At 37.1% G+C, this 8,719-nt stretch overlaps 1 protein-coding gene across 2 annotated transcripts in view; it reads right to left on the reverse strand.

Annotated features, from left to right (window-relative positions):
* dcn (decorin) overlaps positions 1 to 1,059 on the reverse strand; it is a 44,114-nt gene extending 43,055 nt beyond the window's left edge. For both annotated transcript variants that reach the window (XM_067391895.1, XM_067391893.1), the window contains exon 1: positions 909 to 1,059. The gene's annotated coding sequence lies outside the window, so the exon portion shown is untranslated. The remainder of the gene's footprint in view (positions 1 to 908) is intronic.
* Between the last annotated feature and the right edge of the window lie 7,660 nt (positions 1,060 to 8,719).

Raw genomic sequence — 8,719 nt, forward strand, 5'->3', positions numbered from 1 at the left:
ACTTGTAAAGATTATCTTGATAGATAAAACGTGTAAGTGTCATAACCCTTTGTTAAACACAGAGCTTATTTTCTGCAATTTTCCAAAAGTCTATGGGAAAAATGCATAGGCTTTCAACCGAGGGAACCCGTGCGCCGCTAACTTCCGGGTTGGCCTACAAAAACGCGTCATCCCTGGGGTACTCTATAGACCGTATTCAGAGCAGCGCCATCTTTGATTTTTAATGAGAATGACAGCGAGGCTGTGAGGGATAGACATACATATCTTCAGTGGGTTGTACTGTCATTTAATGTGTTTTTAAATTGTTCTGCTGATGAAACATCAGTAGAAATATCAGTATGCAAAAAACTCCAGGAGACATGAGCTGTGGAAAATTATTAAAACAGCTTTTTACAGCAGATGCCATTGAAAACACGGTAAGTCTATCCCTCACAGCCTTACTTTCTGTCATGGTGCAACTCTAAATAAGGTCTATACATGATTTCTTAGTAACATATCTGCAAATCTAATCACTTTTTTGGCATTCACAATGAATACACTGTAAAAAAATTTTCACTCTTACTACTTCAAAATTTCATCATGTTTAATTTAACTTGCTGGTTATAACTGTGTGTGAAAGTTACTAGCAGAAAATATGAAAATTGTTGAAAATTGTTTCTACACCAGTTTTTTTGTCAGTGTATGTGTGCATGTATTTTTGACACTTTGGATCCCAGTACTTTTGGCTGTGCTGACTGATGAATCATAGATCTTCTGTTTCTGTTCTACATCACCAATTATAAGTTTCAATCCGCGTATGAAAGACCGTATGCTCGCATGTGTGTGTTCCAGCTCATTCAATGAAGTTCTCAAGCTGGCAGTGTAACTCTCATCTCGACTGATCGGTGTGTGAACTCTGTCCTGCTTACCCACTACGACTCCAGCGGCGTGTCTGGCGTGACAGAGTGCCTGCTTAAGCGCGCTTCTGCCGTTCCTCTCATCTCATCTCCGTTTGGCTCTGTTTCCTGAGGCTGATCTCATATCGACACACAACACATCTGCTTCTGTTTATTTCTCCATCTGAGCCCGCAAAAAAAAAAAAAAAAAAAATTAATCAAAATTGTATCTTGTTTGAAAACTCGGAATATTTTTTTGAGATTACTTGTAAATTTATCTTGTTGTAAGAATGTTTTTTTTTAACACAAAAATATTGATTAATACAATTTCTAATTAATGCTGCAGCCAAATTAAGGATTAAACTAACATGTGTTTAGTGTTAAATTTTCAAAGCAGCACAAAGAAAGGTTCAGCTCAACATGTTTTAATACAGACACTTGATCCACGAACTGATCAGCATCTTGAGTTCACTTGTTTATGTGATCCTAATGAGTGATAACGGTAAACAGATGTGGCTTCCTGTCCACAAAGGAGGAGCTCAAGAATAAGGTCTGTTTCAAAATGCATGCGTATGCAGCACATAAGCAGCACGGCAGTGTAACTGCAATAGCAGACCATGGTTTGCTATATATAAATACCATTCAAACATTTGGGGTTTTTAAAGATTTTTTTAAAGGCACAATATGTAGATTTTTGCCGCTAGAGGTCGCTTATTCAAAACAAAGGCGTAGCTCAATGATGCCTTGATTTCAGGGAATCTTTCACAATATTTCGCTTTACTGTTTTACTGTATTTTGATCAAAGAAATGTGGCCTTGTTGAGCACTAGAGACTTCTTTAAAAACATTGAAAAAAAAATCTTACCGACCACAAACTTTTGAATGGTATGACCTTAGACTCTTTTTTTGAATTATTGAAAAAACAAAAGGGGGTGCACTTAAAAAGAGGAGAGTCAAAGATTCAAGATGGATCATGCTGAGAGGTTTGAAAGCTAAATGAAAAATGATGAGTCTGCTAAAATCACCTTTAAATGCCAGATGGCATATCAAAGCCTCTGTGCGCAACATGACTGTACACACACACACAATTATTAAAGAGCCCTCCAGGCTGCCTCGATGTGATGCAGAAAACGCATTAAAACAACAATTATCTTCTAGAACACATCCTGCCTTCTTCTGAAGGATTCGTACTTGCCTAAACAGAAACTCATGCATCTATTGAAACTGTAATACACTCTGGGATGCACCAATAAAAAGTGCTGTAAACTCATCATCGCTGACGGGTCCGTGTTTACGAAGTCTCTGATTTCTTGGCTTCATCTTTGAACGTCACAGTTTTGAAAGCTGTAGGTTGTGAGGAGTGTTATGAATCACTATATGTGCAGTGCGGTAAACCTCCTCACAAGCAAACAGCACAGTAAAGTTTACAAACTGGTCTGCCACAGCTGGAGATCATATTACTGAACGTCTACAGGCCTAGAAAAAGCTGCGTCATGAACGCTTACCCAACTTCCTAGTGGCATACGATAAACCATATGAGTGTCTACACCAGCATTTCCCCCTCAGTTAATGAAGCCACCGTCCTTATTCCCATTGACGTACACAAGAGAGCATTAAAAGGAAAAAATTACAGAAAAATGGGAGGACAAGCATCAGCTTTGGAGTGCTTAGGTAATGTCTGCTCAAGGAGGAAACATTGTGTTCTACAACATTTTTTTTTTTTTTTGTCCAGTCAGGGTAATAACAAAACAAAAAAAAAGAGAGAGAGGGGAAAACAGGAATTGCACAAGACTATTTTATAAGTCTATTTTTACATTTCCTGAAGAAAAACTCGCCACCACAATGCCAAAGTTTTGCTAAATGCTTGCTAAAATGCTCAGATTGATTGTTAGCACATTGTTAAGCTGTTGCTAGGATGTTTTGGGTATTTGCTAGGTCGTTGTTTACTGGCCCAAGTCAAAAGTTGATTGTCTGTCAAGAAAAAACTGTATGTCTGATCACTTACAAAGTTACCACCCAAAAAGCTGTACAATTTGACTTATGATTCAGGGTCCAGTACACATCATGTTTCAAAGTTTAATACTTAAGAGTAAAGTCCCCCTTTAGTCAATAATTTTATCTCTTAAAACTCATCTTTGATCACCAAAATGACATATTTAAAAAAATTTTCCTGTGAAAAAAAAATGTCTTCATGCCTTAAAGGTGCCATCGAATTGAAAATTGAATTTACCTTGGCATAGTTGAATAACAAGAATTCAGTACATGGAAATGACATACAGTGAGTCCTTTCTTATATAAATCTCATTTGTTTAAAAGACCTCAGAAGAACAGGCAAATCTCAGCATAACACCGACTGTTATGTAATAGTCGGGGTGTACGCCCCCAATATTTGCATATGCCAGCCCATGTTTAAGGCATTAGACAAGGGCAGCCAGTATTAACATCTGGATGTGCACAGCTGAATCATCAGACTAGGTAAGCAAGCAAGAACAACAGTGAAAAATGGCAGATGGAGCAATAATAACTGACATGATCCATGATAACATGATATTTTTAGTGATATTTGTGAATTGTCTTTCTAAATGTTTCGTTAGCATGTTGCTAATGTACTGTTAAATGTGGTTAAAGTTACCATTGTTTCTTACTGTATTCACAGAGACAAGAGCTGTCGCTATTTTCATTTTTAAACACTTGCAGTCTGTATAATTCATAAACAACTTCATTCTTTATAAATCTCTCCAACAGTGTAGCATTAGCCGTTAGCCACGGAGCACTATCAAACTCATTCAGAATCAAATGTAAACATCCAAATAAATACCATACTTACGCGATTAGACATGCTGCATGACAAACACTTTGTAAAGATCCATTTTAAGGATTATATTAGCTGAGTGAACTTTTTTTAAGCAATGATAGAGTTGAGAGCTCAGGAGGGGGCGGAGAGTGCGATTAATTAAAGGGGCCGAAGCCTGAATCGGTGCATTTCTAATAATGCCTCAAAATAGGTAGTTAAAAAAATTAATAAAAAAAAAACCTATGGGGTATTTTGAGCTGAAACTTCACAGACACATTCAGGGGACACCTTAGACTTATATTACATCTTGTAAAAAAACGTTCGATGGCACCTTTAAAATAGCTTGAATGTAACTCTACACCCTTGCCTCATTTAATATACGTGGATCAATGAATATTTAAATTAGCCCCATCTCCACTCACTCGCACGAGCTCAGAGATCCACTCGGTCAACTTACTGAGGTAAACGCTGCACAATGGTAACGCTCAGTGGTATCGCTGATTAGCCTTTTGCTTGACTACGTTATCAAAATGCTAATCTGTTGCTAATATTACACAAACCATGTTCCTGTTTGCCATGTCAGAGTCAGCTGCCTTCTAACAATCAGTGTCCTTACAAACACTTTAAACAACTCAGAACATCAGTGGAGAAAGGCATATAGTTCATCATAACATCGTAATATACATCATGTGCCATATTGCCAAATCTACACAATTTTTCATATCAACAGAAAAATATACGAGAAAAACCTGGCTTCTCTCGAGACTCCTCTGCTAGTTCGCTGTTAATGATATGCTAAAGCTCGCCGGTACGTTGACGTGATTGGTTACAAGATAGTTTGTGAGGTCACAAACACCAGCAATTTCAAACCACAGGTTTGAGACTCTTTTTTCACTGCAGTTTTAAGGAGAAAATACTCCGCAATGGCGTTGACATATTAAAAGCACCACATAGACATATAAACATCATGAAGCTTTAAGAAACCACTTTAAGAATTTGCACAAAAAGTAAAAAGTAACTGTAATCATGATTCTTACCTTAGCTAGCACCATGTGTTGCATGTTAAAAGGTCTTTGTATGATTCAAATGTGATGACAGGGGAGAATATCTAAATAAATAAAAAATGGACGGGGACAAAGAAAATAAGACAAACATGGTCAAACAAAACCCTGTCCTGATCAGTTTTATATTGAAAAGTACCTTTTCTTGGTTTTCTTTTTTTTTTTTCTTCTTCATAGTACCATCCTTTAGTAGAAAAACAACATAATAAAGCTTTGGAAATACACTATAGGAACATGGAATTCTTATAAAAACCCTGAAGACAACACCTGAATGCTCAGGGGTCTCATAATCCGGCCTCACAAAGAACATTCAGGGATAAAACCAGACAGGGTGTTAAACAAGCATACTGACCTTTGACCTTTAACACTGGCAGTCATATGACCCTTTAAGGGCATTGTTAATGGCTCTAAGGCCGGAAAATATCCATTTGCTATATGTGAGAATAGATGATAAAACATTAGGCATAGCGTATAATTACATATTTCGTAGCTAATCATGATCAAGCTAAGAAAAAGGTCTTTTAATGTCTTTGTTCAGTTAAAATGTACAAATAACCTGAGACGAACCAATCCTGTATCATACACATACAGACACAGTGGAGAAGAGAAGAGGCGTGGCTTGACCACATGCCTGCATGGAGCTTTCCAGGACAGAGAAAACTGCTTCATTTATATGTATATAGTTGCATGCATTTGTATATATTCTATGTAAAACCACATGTGAACCACTAATTTGAAAGATAGTAAACACAGCGGCCCTCTTGTGGAGCCTGTACATGTTTAAATGAGACTTTCCATTTGCCCGTTTGCAGACACGTTGCGTCCACACCAAAGTGTTTGTCTCGATGAGGGTGAAATAATATAGAGGGATGATGAGGAAAAGTAATGGTGAGAGAGATCAGGGGCTGTAAGTGCAAATACATACATGTGTCCATATGTACAAGTGTGGGTGTGAGTGTACAGAGGTCCGTCTGGCTCCCATGGTCCTGTCTTCGACTCTTGCTCAGTCGCCACCTCCCCCTTTCTCTCTCCTCCCTCTGTTCGGTCTCTCTCTCTCCTTTTCCTCTCCACTGACTCAAGCGCCACCTCACTTCGGCTGCAGTAATAGCAGAGTTACTCAGTTTTGGATTGTTCAGAGGTCACTTGAGCAGGGGCTCTGCTCAATCTCAAGGGCCACACTACAAATTTGTAAAGTCATTCATTTATATAAATCAAGCGGGCACATTATGTATGGCGAGTGATTTTATATCATGTTACAGTTATCTTTTGCTTTTCAAGTAATCAGATTACTTTAATAAACAAAGTGACGAATAAAATTTACAGTTGAGTTTTATCCAGCGGTTAAAGTATGATCTGATTGTTACATTTAGCAGACATTTTTTATCCAAAGCGACTTAAATAATGAGGACAAACCCAAGAAATGTATCATACACAATATTAGCAGTAATGCAAATAATTGAAAATTTAAAGAAAAGATCATTGGAAGTTGGAAACACCACAAAAGAACAGAAAGATTGGTCAAACTAAGAGTTTTCGCTCATTCATATATGCCTCCCTAGCTCCATGTGACCCACATCTTATAGGTCCTCCTGACCATGTGTTGACCTGATTTTCTGTTTATTGACCTGGACAGACACTTTGTCTCTATCCATTTATTCCTTTTCCTTTTCCAGGGTGGGGTTTCATTTCCTGCCTTTGTGTTTGCAGACATTCTTCATTGGTAACTAAGTTCAGGTCCTCTGTTCATTAAACGCCACAGGCTAGACTGAATCCTAATGGAATCACAGATGCTAGCATTAGCATTAGAAGAGACTTTTGTGGTTATTGTGATCCTCACAGTTTTCAGAATTTCCTTTAATTTTATATTTACTATGCTGATCTACTTCAAGCAATGGAATTTTAAGGCAATGCAACAGTCAGTGTCCTACCCTGGATTGGGTTCAAAAGATTTGAAGATGTCTGCAATCTGAGGCCAGATCCCAAGAACCTGTTTGTCCCTATATTTCCTATAGTAGCTCACATTATGCAAGGACTGCCACAGTCACACACACCTACATGCATTGTGGACTGCCAGATCCAACACTGTAATTCAAACATTCAAAATGTTACCTGGAAATATGGAGAAAGAGTGACAATTAAAGAAATGTCTGTGTTTATTTTAAATGTTTGTAGGGGAAAGGCGGGGTAAGAAGTGACAGGTAAATTGTATCGCCTTGATCTATCAAATTGAGCATATTCATAAAAATCGTAAAATTTTCAAGGCAGATAAAGTGGGTTTTGTTCTTTATCCAGACTTAAAATGTATCTATACACCACAAAAATATATAAAATATATTATATTTTACACAGAAAGGTTGAATATTGTTTCAATACATTTAAATATTCTGAATATTAAACCATTCCCTGCAGGCTAAATTATAAATATATGAATAGTGTGGGATTTTGGAATGGGATGCATTACTCAATCATATTTTTGTTATCATTTTTTATGTTGATAAATGTATTTGAAATACAAATTGTAGATATTAAGCAATGATTCATCTTACCACATCTGGTAAACTGTGTCACTAAGAAGTCATATTTCTTATAGATGATTCTTTATAGAAGACATCCTGACAAATAATTACGAGAATCAGCAATCTCATTTTTCCTTGCTTAGTGGACAGCTTAAGTAAAACATGTCACAGCTTACCCACCCTCTATTTGTAAAGAGTAAAAAAAAAAAGAAAAGAAAAAAAAAAGTGCACATTGGGCTGGTTATAGTATGATAAACTGAACAAGTATAAAGAAAAACAGTCAAATTAAAAATGTGAAAAGACAAAAAGATAAATTATAGGGGTCAGGGTCCTGCTGGACTGTAGGGAGGCTCTGGAAGAGTCCTTAACCTTCCTAGAAACCTTCTTTTTTCTGTCTTCCTCCCTTCTTTCCCTCTCTCCCTCTCTCTCTTTCTCCAGCTGTCTCCCTGTGCCACGTAGCTTTCCTGCATTATTAGACAGATGGAATTCACCAACCCTACACATGAAGCTGCTATTTGCTTTTTTCCATCTCATTTCTCTCTCAATTTGTCACCCCCTTCCCCCTCTTCACCTCTCTTTCTTTGTATTCCCTGACTCATTCTCCACTTGCACACACTCATATGGTTTGCTTAAATAGTCTCACTTAATTGAAAGTAACCTCAAGACTTTGGCAGCACCCTGTCAAATTTTGTCATATCTTTGACCAGGCACATAATACCTGTTTTAACAAGTTGTGGAAATGAATATCCACAAATATTCAAGATTTGAGATGCAAATGTAAAATTCTACTTTCAAATGTTTTAATAGAACACATGAACTGCATTTCCTTTTTGGTATAACCAGGAGAAATACTTAAAAAAAAGCATGATGCAAAGTTATGTATCGTGCAGCATTTTTAAAAATATACTCTTCTGCCATCTATTGGTGAATACAACCAAGTACAAATGTCTCTCACAATGTAGTATTCTCCTTAATTCTGGATTCATCCTGACTGCATAAACTCGAGCAGTCAAGAAAACACTCAAAAACTTTCAACTAACCATGTTTGTTTTCAGTGTATTTCTTTCCTAAACACACACACGCATTTTGGAATTGCTTCGCAATCCATCTACGCAATTGTCATTGGCATAGATGGACTGTATAAGTCCCTTGTGAGAGAGAAAGAAACAGCCAAGTTAACCTCAGGCCAAATTCTGAATAATGTGCTTTTATTCACTTCAAATCTGGCAAGAATAACCACAGCCAAGCAGCAAACCCTGCCAAGCATTTACTAAGAAAAATAAAACAAGCAATTTTCAGAAAAACATTTTTTTACTATGGATAATGCAAAACATGCTGACACTATTTTATCAACTTGTCATGATGAATTTCCTTGTTGAAAGCTATAAAAGCATGAATTTTCAACAGTTTATCTTTGCAGCGTGACCTTGAGCTATAAAAGGTCAAGAATCACTTTGGCAAATCAGGGCTGATG

Source organism: Chanodichthys erythropterus, chromosome 8 (assembly GCF_024489055.1).
Source record: "Chanodichthys erythropterus isolate Z2021 chromosome 8, ASM2448905v1, whole genome shotgun sequence".
NCBI classification, from domain to species: Eukaryota; Metazoa; Chordata; class Actinopteri; order Cypriniformes; family Xenocyprididae; genus Chanodichthys; species Chanodichthys erythropterus.